The sequence below is a fragment of the Delphinus delphis genome, chromosome 2 (assembly GCF_949987515.2).
Source record: "Delphinus delphis chromosome 2, mDelDel1.2, whole genome shotgun sequence".
Taxonomy (NCBI): domain Eukaryota; kingdom Metazoa; phylum Chordata; class Mammalia; order Artiodactyla; family Delphinidae; genus Delphinus; species Delphinus delphis.
Genome location: NC_082684.1, coordinates 152,241,174 through 152,254,913, shown reverse-complemented (window position 1 = coordinate 152,254,913; position 13,740 = coordinate 152,241,174). Strand labels below are relative to the sequence as shown.

At 36.1% G+C, this 13,740-nt stretch overlaps 1 long non-coding RNA gene across 1 annotated transcript in view; it reads left to right on the top strand.

The window, feature by feature from the left end:
• The first annotated feature begins 4,110 nt into the window (after positions 1-4,110).
• The window catches only part of LOC132419865 (uncharacterized), a 55,660-nt gene continuing 46,030 nt past the window's right edge, over positions 4,111-13,740 (top strand). Inside the window, exons 1-2 of the long non-coding RNA XR_009518262.1 lie at positions 4,111-4,271; positions 13,345-13,394. This is a non-coding gene — a long non-coding RNA (uncharacterized lncRNA). The remainder of the gene's footprint in view (positions 4,272-13,344; positions 13,395-13,740) is intronic.

Genomic DNA, 13,740 nt, shown 5'->3' with positions numbered 1-13,740 from the left:
AAGTGTGAAGCAGACATATAGAGGTTGTCTTCGCTAAGACCCTTCATTCCAGATGGGTCTCTGAAATCACTCAAAGCATCTGCTCTTCGGGTTTGCTTTTTTCTTCTCCAAGTGTTTCATTCTGAAAATAAATAAACATGTTTTTTTAAAAAAACTTGTAAGTAAAATACAAAAGGGTTCTGTGCACAAAGAATTATCGTGGAATCATGAGTGCAAATGACCATGAGAATAATCAATAAGTAATCCCACGTTTTAAATTATCCTCAAAAAACTCACATCCGTCACAATGAACAGCACAGAAACAAATGTTCAGGAAAGCAAATTTATAAGCGACTAAAACATCTGAATAGCTTCAAAGTAATTCAAAACGTGACGTAAATACACCAACACGGGAGAAACTGGAAAAGGCTCAAGGGATTTATTCTCTCAAAGCACTAATAGCTTTAGAAAATTGAGTAACACATTTCTGATGGGCTAAGCAATGTCTTCATCAAATAATTTTTGCTGTCTAATAGTGACTGTGAATTAGTATTTGGTGGTAAGTAAGAATGAAAGCGTGCATTTGTCATGAAAGGTTTTATCATGCTCACCCCAAGCTATGGAAAATTGCTAATTTACTATAATCTGAATCACCTATTTTAAGCACCACACTTTTTTTCCTATTATCTACGACAGACTATAGCATTCCTCTGATGCTCACAACACTTCTAAATGTGTGTATATATATATATATATATATATATATATATATTTTTTTTTTTTTTTTTTTTTTTTTTTTTTTGCGGTACGCGGGCCTCTCACTGCTGTGGCCTCTCCCGTTGCGGAGCACAGGCTTCGGACGCGCAGGCTCAGTGGCCATGGCTCACGGGCCCAGCCGCTCCGCGGCATGTGGGATCTTCCCAGACCGGGGCACGAACCCGTGTCCCCTGCATTGGCAGGCGGACTCTCAACCACTGCGCCACCAGGGAAGCCCAATATTCTTTTTGGTATCTCTCTTCCAAGGTTCATTTGAGCTTTGCGTGATAAAGCTTTAATACAAGATGTTCTTAAGGAACAAGAATTACACAGATATTATATCAAGATTTCTGTTAAGTAACTTCTAACAGAATAGTCAACCTTTTTATCACCTTTCAACATGGAATAAATACCTAATAAATGTCTTTCCTTTATCAGACAATTCTGACCTAGACATCTGCAGACTTTATAAAATACAAAGTCAAAATAAATGTATGTAATAATACCACTTCAGGTTAGTTGCCTTGGAATGAAATAAATCACCTTCCCTTTTTTAATTAAAAGTTTTGATAAATAAAAGTTTCCACTGTTTTTGCAAATTGTTCTTTTGTTTGTCTAATAAAATAACTTTAGTTTATCTTTTTTTGTCTAATTTGTGGCTTGGAAATAATTTTAAATGTAAAGTTATTTGCAAGGCTAGAGCAAAGAGTCTCTTTTTTTTTCCCCTGAATCATTTGGAAATAAATTGCCAACATAATGCCCCATCCCACTTAAACACTTTAGTGGGTATTTCTTACAAACAAAGACATTCTCCTACATAACCAAAATACATCAAAATCAGGAAATTAACATTACATATTATCACCATCTAATCTAGAGACCCATCCAAGTTTTGCCAACTGTTCCAATATCCCCTGGGAAAGTAGAAGATCCAATTCAGATGACATGCTGCATTAAATTGCTCTATCTCTTTAGTCTCTTTCTGTGTGAAATATTTCTCAGACTTTCTTTGTCTTTCATGATCTTGAAACTTTTTAAGATTACAGTTTTCACAAATCTTGAATTACAAGGCTCTACTGGAATTGTGAAAGAAAGTTACCTTCTCCCTTACTGCTTTCCTTCTTTCCTCTTCCTGCTTCCAAAATGAAAAAATATATACAGTAATTTTAGATTAAAATATTTAAATGTTACCTCAATTTTCTACCAAATAGGAAGAAAACTCACACATGGACATATAATAGAAATATGCATTTGTAAAATGGTAATCTGGAATTGAAAATTCTCAAGGAAATCATGTCAGCCCTAAAATCCTTCAGGACAGGAGTGCACACTGGATTTCCCTATGACCAGAGAACCTCAGACCTTGGCATCCCCTCATTTTCGAAACTGACATGAAACTGAAAACAATGAGACATGATCTGTTTCAATTATCACCAAACATTCCTATTCTCATCCTCTTCAAAATTGTCATGAGACTCAGAACTGCTTAAACTGCCATGGGAAGAAAAATTTGTTCATAATTTCATTGGTTCCAGCTTCTATACTCAGCAAAATGTATTGTGTGTACCATTTTTAAAAGACATAGACATTTATTAAAAATATTATAGCTATTACAAATGTTTCCACATCCAATTGGGTAGTTTTACAAAGTATTAATGGTATGGATGAATTATATTTTGAATACCTGGAAATAACATGGGATTTCTGCATGTTGAAAAGAGAAAAATCTCTTTAGAAGACAAGGATGGCTATGAAAGATCTGATGTTTGGGATTTGCTTTAAATTACTGAGTAACTTGGGCTTCCCTGGTGGCGCAGTGGTTGAGAGTCTGCCTGCCGATGCAGGGGACATGGGTTCGTGCCCCCGTCCGGGAAGATCCCACATGCCGCGGAGCGGCTGGGCCCGTGAACCATGGTCTCTGAGCCTGCGCGTCCGGAGACTGTAAAAAACAAAACAGAAAACAAGTGTTAGTGAGAATGTGGAGAAATTGGAACCCTTGTATTATTGGCAGGAATGTAAATATGGTGCAACCATTATGGAAAACAATAGGGTAGTTTTCAGAAATTATAAATAGAATTACTATATTATCCAGCCACCCCACCAGTCTTGAGAGTAGCCGCACAATATTGCATTCCCACCGGCAGTGAATTTGAGTTCTTTTTGCTCCACATCTTTGCCAGCATTTGCTGTTTGTCAGTATTTTGGATTTTGGCCATTCTAATAGTTATGTAGTGTTATCTCTTTGTTGTTTTAATTTTCAGTTCCTTGATGATATATGATGTGGAACATCTTTTCAAGTGCTTATCTGCCATCTGTATATCTTCCTTGTTGAGGTGACTACTCAGGTCTTTTGCCCACTTTTAATCCTTTTTTTTTTCTTACTGTTGAGTTTTAAGAGTTCTTTTTATATTTTGGGTAACAGTACTTTTTCAGATGTGTCTTTTGCAAATATTTTCTCCCAGTTTGTGGCTTGTCTTCTTACTAGTTTTTTTTAAATAAACAAATTTAACATATTATGCTAACTTAATACTAAAAAAGGGCCATAAGCACTAAAATTAAATCCATCTTATGGTACTGCTGATATTTTGTAAGTATGTGCTTTTGCTTCTTCTGTTAACATGAGTTAAAAATTAAAGTGTGTTTCTGAATTTTTTTTATTCTACATTTGTGGAATTAGACTAAACTTGTAAACAATGATCACAGGTGGTTTATTAACAGACAATCGTTGATGAGCACTCACTTGTCCCAGTTCTCTGGAATCTGCCATTGGGTCCCCCTTCCCTGGCTTACCTTCTATTCAACTGAAAGACACGGAACAGAATAGGTATCTCATTGCCTTTATTTAATTTAATTAATTAATTAATTAATTAATTATTTTTTTGCGGTACGTGGGCCTCTGACTGTTGTGGCCTCTCCCATTGCGGAGCGCAGGCTCCAGACGCGCAGGCTCAGCGGCCATGGCTCACAGGCCCAGCCGCTCTGCGGCATGTGGGATCTTCCCGAACTGGGGCACGAACCTGTGTCCCTTGCATCGGCAGGTGGACTCTCAACCACTGTGCCACCAGGGAAGCCCTCATTGCCTTTATTTTAAATTGAGAGACCAGATCTGCAAAGAGGTCATTTCATTTGAATCATGTAGTGTAAAGGATGTGGATTAAAGAGAATTTTCAGTTTAATATTTTACTTGGCTTTCAACGCACTAACCACAGGAAAGGGAAGAAACATTATTCAGTCTCTTCAGTCTAAATGGAATGTTAGGAATTCCTAACTATTCCTATGGGTCTGTCTAAATACAACAGTAATAATTAGTCATCTAACCAGTCAATTCAGTTAGACAACTTGCTTAACTTTTTTTTCTTCTGATAGGATGGGATAATTGCCTGTATTACTTCCATCCATTGTAGTAGCATTACCATGACCTTCCCTGAAGAAGTTAATAAACCTGCATTTGCAATTATTTTCTTTTTTGTTTGTTTTGTTTTGCTTTGGGAGTTATGGATATTTACGTATTTTGTATTTCACCAATGAGCCAAACGGTGAGTTGCACTGTTTCCATTTTCTAACCCATGAGTTTAGCCAGTCCATGTAATGCAGTATTTCATTGTATAAAAGAGCAATTTTGATCATTTTATGGTAGGTTTATGGTGGTAGAATTAGTAAATGGCATTATGGGAAAGCAAAATGCTACTTAGAGAAACCTCTCTGTCCGGGGGTGGGGGATGGGACGGGTGTCTAGAATTTTGTGGAGGGAACTAGATGGACAGGAGCAGCCAGCTGATATGTATTTAAGTTTTAGGCTTCTCGTTCATTGTTTGAAAATGTTATGCTTACACTGATAAGAAAATAATTAAGATAAGGCTTCCTGAAATAGAGATATTTTCAAATTCTCCTCCAGACTTGTGATATAACTCCTAAAACCTCTGTTGTACTTCAGGTTAATTTAGATTTGTGATGTCCAGGGAAGAGTTCAGTAGTCCCCTGTAAAGCATCAGTTTAAAGGGAAGGACTTGACAGGAGACATACAATTAACTGGGAGTCCAATTCTCCAGTCTCCACAGTTATGAAAAGGAAGAGGTGCTCCCCTTTCATCACTGATTTGTTGGTAAGGACTGATTATTACTTTGTATTTTAACTTAACGGTTTTGCAAGAAATTCTCTTTCCTATTTCTTTATTTTATAGCACCGTGAATATATAATAAGCAAAGAAAATTATGATATAAAATTCATTGCTGAATTTATTTAAGTTTTTTTTTTTTTTATGTGGACCATTTTTTAAAGTCTTTATTGAATTTGGTACAATATTGCTTCTGTTTTATGTTTCGGGTTTTTGGCCCTGAGGCATGTGGAATTTTAACTCCCCAACCAGGGATTGAACCCGCACCCCCTGCATTGTAAGGTGAGGTCTTAACCACTGGACCACCAGAGAAGTCCCCATTGCTGAATTTAAGTCATCACACAGGAAAGAAAGTTTTGATCTTTTGCTCAGTAAGAGGGAATTTGTAGAACTGAGAATCTGAGAGATACTGAGAAGCAGATTTAATAGACACAACACGTTTTGAGAGAAATAGAATGAGAAAAAAATACCCTGAGGCTACCAATGCCTATTAAGAAGTGGATCAAAGGAAATAAATGATTATATCCTTAAAAGTAAATTTCTACCTGCATAATGAAAATAGTGAATATCATACTTCACAGGAGAAACTGAATAAAAAAAGATGAGTATTGAATAGTAATTTACCTCATCATAACTAGGATCTTAATAGCTGAAAATTAGTATTATATATAGAAAAAGTGATCATAATCTAACAAATTTGGTATTTGGCCAAGGAGAAAGGAAATTATAAAGAATAATTGTAGCTGAAACTTTTATCTTCAACAATAAGCAGAAATGTTGCATAAGGAGTTGTACACAATCAAAAAGATATAAATAATTTTTCATTTAAAAAGGAGAAAAATGTATTAGTCTCAATGTTTTATCCATAAATAGCATTCTCTCAAAATAAATTGTGTTCTGTTCACTAATGGAGAGGACAAAGAAATACATGCAAATATAAAATTTGAAAAACAAAAGAGTTTAAGTATTGGGAAATAAAATGAAACAAATCAGGCAAAGTAAATTATTTTGAATTGAGAAGTACTATTCTACTAAAATACATTGAGCTATAATCCAAGGCAGAATATCTTGAGACACTCCCTCATTTTTACAGTGATCAGCTAGGAGCAGATAATAATGGATTTGAAGACCATCATACTCACAGGGATAGAGCTTTATTGACTACATGTATTCCAGAGGTACTGTGGACATAGATAAAACTTGGAACCTTCAAGATCTTTAGGCAGCAGGTGCCAGTCTCCCCAGTCCATTCTCAAGGAGACTGAGATCATGGATATTAAATAACTTGTCTAAATTCACACAGCCAGTAAATATGTCAAAATGAACACTAAATAGAAATTGAATTATGATCTGCCAAACCTTAGGAATTGACTGAAATGACCCCGAAGCCATTAGCAAGAACTATTTTGCATATATGCACAGACAACATCCATTTACAATCAGTAATATCACGTTATTTATTTTCCTAAAAAGTCTGCTTACCTTAAAAGTTCTGTGATTAATTTCAAACAAATTTTCCAGTCCAGGTATGGCTACATGGCCTTTTATCCTACCTGCCGTAATATGATCAATCTCCAAACTATTGCTCTGGAGTCTAAAAATTGTAGCACTAATATGCATATTGCCAACAGAAAGTACAGAAACAGAGATCTAGGAATCAGAACAGACTAGGGAAGTCAGTTTTCCATCCCTCCAAGCGGATGTTTACTTCTCTTCACTGAAGCTCTTATAGTCACTGTTTAAACTCCCCCCATAGCAAGAAATACACCTCCATCAGTGCATGAAGTATTCCTTCCATTTCCTAAGAGATATATTTTTAAAAAACAACAACCAAAACCCCAAAATACCAATTTGAAGAGATACATGCACCCCAATGTTCACAGCAACATTATTCACATTAGCCAAGATATGGAAGCAACCTAAGTGTCTATCAACAGGTGAATGGGTAAAGAAGCTACACACACACACACACACACACACACACACAGAGAGAATGGAATATTACTCAGCCATAAAAAAGAATGAAATTTTGCGATTTGCAACAACATGGATGGACTTGGAGGGCATTATGCTAAGTGAAATATGTCAGACAGAGAAAGACAAATACTGTATGATATCACTTATATGTGAAATCTAAAAAAATACAACAAACAAGTGAATATAACAAAAAAGAAGCAGACTCATAGACTCATAGATATAAAGAACAAACTAGTGGTTACCAGTGGGGAGCGGGGAAGGGCAATATAGGGGTGGAGGAATTAAGAGGTACAAACTATTAGATATAAAATAAGCTACAAGGATATATAGTATAACATGGGGAATATAGCCAATATTTTATAATAACTATAAATGTAGTATAACATTTAAAAATTGTGAATCACTATATTGTGTACCAGCAACTTATATAATATTACTGTACATCAACTATACTTCAATTAAAAAACAATGCTACAAAACAGATCTACTGTATAACAGGGGACCATTGTAGATAACACTGTATAGTAAAATTAAAATTTGCTGATAGTAGAACTTAAATGTTCTCAACAAAATAAGGGATAAATATATGAAGTGATGGATGTGTTAATTAACCGGATGGTGGGAATCCCTTCATGTATACATATATCAAATCACTATGATGTACACTATAAATATATTACAATTTTGTCACTTCTACCCCAGTAAAGCTGAAAAACTAAAAATGCAAACAAACAGCTAAAAAAACCAAACCCACACACAGTGGTTGTAACCATGTGCTTGGTGACCACAAGAGGTCGTCACACAGGTGGCGGGAGCAACACCACATGGGGGGCAGCATGGCAGTCCTTCTGGCCTGTGGCTCTGTCTCTAAGGACTTACAGCCCGGAGGGCCGGGGCACAATTCATCCTGATGTTCACAGTGCACCCAGACTCAGTATAGGGACGCATCTACCATTAAACAGACACACACACACACACACACACACACACACACCCCTCAAGTAAGCAAATAACTTCTTATTGCTTGCTCTACAGAGAAGTGAAATAATTTAGCAAAGCGATTGAACAGATTATTAAAGACGGGGCTCAAAATAACCCGTCTTTGAGTCAAAGGCAGACTTTTTCAGCTTGATTGCGCAGATAATCACCCCATGTCTGTGCTCTGCTTTGTTAGCAGAGATAGTTCCTGAAATTGATGTGCTTTTTGTTCATACACCAAAGAAGTAAAGGTCGCCCTGGCAAACACCTACTGCTTCTCCTGGAGTAAACCCTGTGCGCTGCCACTGCCTCAGGAGCGCCAGGACTGAACTGTCTACACCATCTGGAACCAATGGGCTCGCTTCCAGCTGAGTTCACGCAGCTCTTCATCTCATCTAAGTGGAGAAGCTGAGTGTCTCAGCGAGTGCTGCTTTGGACGGAGCAATAGGCGGTGTAATCTGTCCTTTGTGTATACACGAAATACTTTGGCCAAAGGCATTTCCCCTGTGCCCAGTGTAATCATTTCTCATTTTTTCCCAGCGGGGTTGCTTGAATTTTCAGGCTGTCCCTGGCCATCCCTCTCCTAGGAGATTACATTGCTATGGGGCTTCAGAATTTCTGAAATGCTTTGATCTTTCAGAATCCACGGCATGATACTAACCGGAAAGCAATGTTGCCTGGATTAGTACAAAAGGAACCACAACGGAATGGTGAACTGTCGAGAAGGAAACACTGATTCTGATTCTCATGATTTTCCTCAACATTTTGAAACAGTGATACTTTCCTTATCTTGGACGTCCAGTCAGTATCGAGATGAGGAGGTGCTGCATCCATGGCCCTGCCTCCAGGCCCCTTGGTTCGAATCCAGTTCTGTGGCTTCGGGCCCGTCTTTTCTCTTTGTCCCTCGTTTGTCTCTTCTGTAAAATGGGACAGTGTTAATATTCTATCTCATAGGGAGGCTCTGAAGACTAAAAAGGCATTTAAGGTAAACCATTCTGAACAATGACTGGTTAAAATAATACGCACTCTACTGATGTTCATTAATATTAGGGAAGCTCATTTTTTCTTGTTTTTTCATATGATGCTATTCTAGAAAGACTTCATCTGCACTGATTTCCAATATACATCCTTCAACTAAAAAAGTAAGGGAGTGAGAAATCGAATTCTTTTTTAAACAGTCAGCTGTTTTATCTTTTTAAAATTTGTCTCTCTACATCCAGTGACATAGGTGTTTTTAGTCCCAGTTCTACATAAAGCAACTAAAGAATATGCAACTCATGAGAGATACTGTTTGCTGTATAAGGTTAAACAGTATAAAAACACTATATAAAGGGAGCCATAATTCTGCAATTCCAGAGGAAAAAACTCAGAAGTTGTAATGTGTGTTGGTCAAAATTAAATTAAAAGAATATTACTGATCATCCATTTTACTACCAGAAACACATTACATTTGCCCATTTTTAATAAAAAAAATGAAATAAATACAAATTTAAAAATTAAACTATTCAAAATAATTGACTTTAGAATCTTGTGACTTTCACCAGTGAAAATTTGGAGATTTTTTAAAAACACAGGTGTTTCCCATTTTAAAAAGGTAAAATTTAAGATCAGCACATAAGGCAAAAATAGTTCAGAGTCAAAAGTACTTTTTGCAAAGCCATTAAGTGACCCCTAAAACATAGGCAGAATATCTCATTTTAGGGCATTCCATTCTGTGAAGTACTCTTTTGGGATGCTGAAGTTTGAGCTGGTGAGAGGGATAAAGAGAAATTCTACACGTGGATAATTGGCCATTCAAACCATTGTGCCTTTAGGATAGCATTGAGATTTTGAGTCATGATTATAAGTGGTTGTGAAATCTAAGGTGTTTCTTCCTGCCATGAGGATAAAACTTATTATAATATCGTCTGAATAATTCATACAAGGTAACAGATTTGCTTGTTTTTTAGAAAGCATTAACAGAGATGCTAATACTACTTTGGAATTAAGGGCATTATATTCTACATTCTGGGCATATATTAAATGCTCATATGATGGATTCATTGTTTTTCCTCACATCTCATGCGTGTTTGCATTTATTCATTCATTTAATGTAAGCTTAACGTTTCCAAAGAATTTTTGTTTTAAAATTGTTATTTGAGTTTCAATCTGCTAATTTTACTTTGTTAATGCTTGATATTTATTTAACAATAGTAAATGTTACCTTTTAAATTGTGTGTCTACTTGACAGGCAATGGACTGTATTTAGATTTCAGAGCTAATATTGCATTGTTATTACTGTTTCATGATTCTACGCTATGCTTTGATGAGACCCACATGATTTGGGTCTAGGGACATGTCTCCTGCTTGTTGTGGCTCTTCAGGAAATTTCATGTTTTATTTGCCAGCATCCATTTGTGCTGGCTCAGCTTCTGGGGGGACAGGTGGCTGATTGAAGTGGCAATTAGCTGATGGCAGCGCTGGTGGAGGTTGTGCACGACCATTTTATGGCCACATCTGAATGCAGACACCAAGCGTGTGCCAAACAAAGTCTGACTGAAGACTTCATGAAGATCTAGAAATGAGTTTTTCAAAACTCTGATGCTTACAAATAAATGGAATTCACACATCGTGCATACATTTTTACAGCATGCTTTACCAAAAAATGTGATCTTTAAAAGATTTTTGGAATATTTTATCATGCTTTTAGAAAAAAAAACATTTTAGTGTATTTAAAATGCATTTTATTCCTGGAATCACCAAGTATTGAGTACCTACTGGCTACCAGATCCTGTATTAGCAGCTAAGGAGCCACAGGTTAACTGGGGATGGTTTCTTCCTCCAAATCTGTCTCAATTTAGTGGAAGTGTATTAGGAAAATCTAAAAACTAAAAATCAAATTATTTCAAGAGAGCAAACATAAATAAAAGCTATGCGGCCAGTCAAATCAGAGACGTTATCCATGAGTGCAAATGTCTGCAGTGTTCTGAGCTCTGTGGTTGCCCTCATTCCCTAGCATCTGTATCGCGCTTAACACCACATCCTTCTGAGGCAGCACACTTATTTTATATAAGATCAAAAAATGCTTTGTTTTCAACAACTAATCTTAGGTAAACAGTTTTGCCCATGATGTAAGGAATGTATCTAATTGTGCTTCCTTTGTAAAACAGCATCTGGGAATTTCCTGCCATATGTAAACTGATGACTATTACGAACACTAGAGTTTTTACTGGCGTATTCCTGAGCTGGAGTAAAGGTGGAGTAAAGTTCAAGAACCAATCTATATGGATTTTGACTCTAATATGTACAGTGAGTTGTGTGAGACCACCACAACTTTCTCCAGTACCTTCTAGTTCTAGTCCCATAGACAAAACTAAGAGGGGCTATGAGGCTTGCATTTGATTCCCAAGTTCTTGAGGTAATACAATGCGAAATAGTTCTTCAGTGTGTGGTTGGAGGCATTTATTCAAAGGGAGGATATTTGGGGAAGACTCTTAGGTTTTGGACAATGCTAGAAATATAGAGAAACTTCGAGTGGACGCCAGAGGGGAAAAGCCTGGCAGAAAAGAAAGGAGGGGAACAAAAAGATGCTTCAATATGGAGAGGCTGGTAGATTTTACTATTGAAAATAAATGTTCAGATGAAACAGATTTTTTATTTCCTTTTGTTTATTGAGAACTAAACTGAGCAACATGCTCAATTTTCAAGAAAGTATTACATTGGTTGGTGTAAAAATCTTTCAAAACTATGTTAACTATTAGTTCAAAACACTAACAAATGTTTCTCTTTTTTCACAAAAAGCATAAAGAACATAACCATCTTTGCGGTAATTTGGCTCCGCCCTTGTTTGGAAGCGGATAGTTAAATATGCTATTTTTAATAGTACTTCCTGTCACATGACTCTTGCCTGAAGTTGGACTGGAGATTGACAATATTGACCATCAACTACTCTGATGCTCTGATAAGAAAAATACTAATTGTGATTCATGATTCCAACAGAGTTTCTAAAAAGAAGCCCATTTAGGGCTTCCCTGGTGGTGCAGTGGTTGAGGGTCCGCCTGCCGATGCAGGGGACCTGGGTTCGTGCCCCGGTCCGGGGGGATCCCGCATGCCGCGGAGCGACTGGGCCCGTGAGCCATGGACGCTGAGCCTGCGCGTCCGGAGCCTGTGCTCCACAACGAGAGAGGCCACAACAGTGAGCGGCCCGCGTACCGAAAAAAAAAAAAAAAAAGAAGCCCATTTAAATACAAGCGTTATCAATTCATAACAAACAGGATGAGGCATGGAATTGGAGATGATATATATTAAATTATGTATTAGACATTATGTCCAAATTTCACATGATTTTATGTGCTGTGGCATTTAATCGGCTATGGAAAGCCTGCCAGTGTGTTGATTTTCTCAATGAATCAACTACAAAATGAACAGTTGAACTGTTTCATTACTTTCTTGTCAAAACATGATAGTGGCTTTCTCCACACAGTACAGATTTTTAAAACTCGTACTTGGTTCATTATAAAGATAGTTTAAAATAGGATGACTACAGAAATTTACATTTAAAAAATATGGTGTATGACTTGAATATTGAGTCACAAGTCAAGAAAAGGTCAGGACAATTAAAGATGGAATTTGCCACTGGAAACAGGAGCAAATGTTGGACTTTTCCTCCAATCTCACAATTCAGTGACTGAATTTTAATTAGAGTTTCAAGATTTCATCCATGGCCAGAACCAGCAGGCTATTCCAGAGAAGCCAGAGAATAGTATTTCCTTACAGTAAAAGAGAAATTTAAAATGAAAATTGATTTCTAATGAAAAAAATATTAAATTATGTATTAGCCATTATGTCCAAATTTCACATGATTTTATGTGCTGTGGCATTTTTAACTCACACAGAGAAAATTAAGAACTTGGTAAGACTTGTGTCAGTTTTACTTGAAAAACAAGGCACACTTTGATTTCAATGTCTGTTTTCTAGGCATAATAACACAAGAGACATTTAAATTGTTTTTAAGTATTGATATGTAAATAGATGAAGTAGAAACATAGATATGCTTTGCCCAGATTACTAAGGTTGTAATTGTATTAGAAGCTCACGATAAAAACTCTTAAAGAATAAAAAAATGGAAATCTAAAAAATGCCATAGTTGAAATACCTAGATCTAGTATGGTGAATCTTTATTTTTGTGTAAAGTTCCCAGCTATCAAATAATCCTCTATGATAATCTTATTAACAAATGTGAAGTTCATACTTTCTACATTTTTCCTATAAATGTGGAATAAAAAGGTGTTCTTGCCTTAAAAGAATGTATAAACTAATAGAAAAAAATCAAGATTAAAAGTTTTTAAAATTATATGTTCTTAGTGAGTTTGCTAATGTCAACGTATACTATTCTCAACATCTCTTCTTATGGAATATTTTCCTGGCTGCAGTCCATGAAAAATTATTGCTCAATTGAAATTAAACATGATTAACCATGTAATTTATTTGTTTATTCCATTTGCTTATGTATTTGAAAAATATATATTGAGCACTGAAAATGTGTCTTGCATTTGTTCTAGATTCTCTCATTGACTCCAAATGTCTTAATTGGGCTTCTACTACAAACATGGTAAGACTATTTTTTACTATCTGTATCATTAACATATAAAAATTTTTAAACCTAATTAGTATATCAGTTTTGTTGTAATGTGAATATACATGTTTTATGTGCCCATCCATATTATGAAGGAGTTCAACATACCTTAAATAGCAATCTTCAAATTGCAAATTCTAATACGGGATTACATGCGATTGCGGAATTAACATAAAGCCCAAAAGATAAACGCTGTTTAACTACAGTTCATTCTGAAAATAATAGTATTGAAATATCTTGATCAACCAGAGTAAAGATAAGGAAAACAAGATGTCTAAACACCAACAGAGCAAATTCAGTGGGAGCTGTTTTAGATTCAGTT